Source organism: Tigriopus californicus, chromosome 9 (genome assembly GCF_007210705.1).
Source record: "Tigriopus californicus strain San Diego chromosome 9, Tcal_SD_v2.1, whole genome shotgun sequence".
Taxonomy (NCBI): domain Eukaryota; kingdom Metazoa; phylum Arthropoda; class Copepoda; order Harpacticoida; family Harpacticidae; genus Tigriopus; species Tigriopus californicus.
Window position 1 is genome coordinate 11,845,255 of NC_081448.1, and position 1,648 is coordinate 11,846,902.

Here is a 1,648-nt window from a genome sequence, read left to right on the forward strand (position 1 = left end):
TGCAATCATAGACGCCTTACGCTGCACAAAGTATATTTTTTACGTTCAGCACTTTAGAGGGCGCTTTGTCAGTCAGCCTCCACCAAATAAAGGGCAGATACGGCGAATTTCTCTTTCTTGAATTTTCATGCGTTTGTGTCGTTTTGATGTCCAGAAAAGAAATCGCTTTAATGGGATGTCACGAGCAATTTATTTAGCAATCCTCCCTACCTTCTCCCGTTTTGTTTGGGCAATCTAACCTTGCAAGTAAGGGCCCTTAATTTGCAACTTGAATGGCCCAGTTTTCGTCGAACTGGCCGACGGTCTCTCTCTCTCTCAAGAAAAACTGGACACGAAAGTCAATGTGAAGAATACGACCAATTCAGTAATTTATATGTTATCTTTTCTACGATTCTACAAGTCTAGTACACATTTCGCTTCACATATTCTTTATTTTCGAGCGGCAACTAAAGACATTCTTGGTTCCTGTTTCCAGGAAACACTGTAACTGTATGTACGTGCACACAGTATTATCTCGGAGAGCTGGCTCCAGTTTTCTCTAAACCTCTTGGTATTTTCTGCATTAGGCATTTTGATACTTGGTACACCCAAGAGGACATGGAAGTATTGGCCAATGCCGGAATTAATTATTTGAGGATTCCCGTGGGATAATGGATGTTCGATGTGGCTGAAGATGAGCCATTCCCACCCCCACCCACCCATGATGATGAAGGCCGTCGGTAAGTGCATCCATGGACGTAGTTTAGCANTTTCATTAAATTATTTTCCTGAAGGCATGTAAGGCACTGGGGTCTAGACAAGGAATTTTGGCCTTTTTTACTCTATTAAGAGCTTGTTTAGTTAAACAAAAACAAAAGCAACAGGAAGTGCCACAACCTTAAACCTTACAAGAGAACTCAGCTTAGTCTTGTACATTTCATTTCAAGTACTTTTATTAAGTCTTCCTTTTACTTCATTTTTAGGCAGGATGGTGGAGGCCTCAAAACTAAAAATACAGTAGCTCTCCAATTCCCACGATATTCCTGCTTATCTTATACGGCAAAAGCTCAAGCCTTTCCTGAAAACGCAACTAGAACCCCAATACTTCACATGAAAAAAGAGCAGACATGAAATACTTGCTTTTTAGCCCATATCTCTTCGGCCTGAGAAATAGCTGAGATAAAGTACTCACAGTAACCTGATACGATCTAGAAACTTGCATGGCTTAGGGTATTTATTTGAGGGTCCAAGCAAAAAAAACTAGGTCTTTTGATTACAAAGATTTTGAAATCATGAAAGATTTTGAAAGATTTGTTTTTTTGCGGATTTTGCCTCAAATTTTGCAAATTAAGTTTCATGCTGCCTTTTTTGCTTTTTAACAGGCTCATGTCTTTGCGTTAGAGGTATTGAAATAATGAAATGTCTTGAAATCATTGCTCATTCGTTGTAAATTTTGCAAAATCAGTTTTTTTCTTTGGTTGGGTTTTTCACGGGCTTTTCTAACCGCTACAGGGAATGCAATCCCCAGTACTATTAAAATGAAAGGTTATGATTCGTCTATTAATTACCTTTCAATACTTATATGATAATTGGTCTACCAATGAATTTGAGTTGGCAGACCGAGCTAGTCCTTGAATGTAGGGTTGATCTGGAATGCCATCTAAAAATT

At 38.8% G+C, this 1,648-nt stretch overlaps 1 protein-coding gene across 2 annotated transcripts in view; it reads left to right on the forward strand.

Moving 5' to 3' along the window:
* LOC131887329 (FMRFamide receptor-like) overlaps positions 1 to 1,648 on the forward strand; it is a 26,605-nt gene that overhangs the window by 5,618 nt on the left and 19,339 nt on the right. For both annotated transcript variants that reach the window (XR_009374028.1, XR_009374027.1), the window contains exon 2: positions 567 to 719. The gene's annotated coding sequence lies outside the window, so the exon portion shown is untranslated. The remainder of the gene's footprint in view (positions 1 to 566; positions 720 to 1,648) is intronic.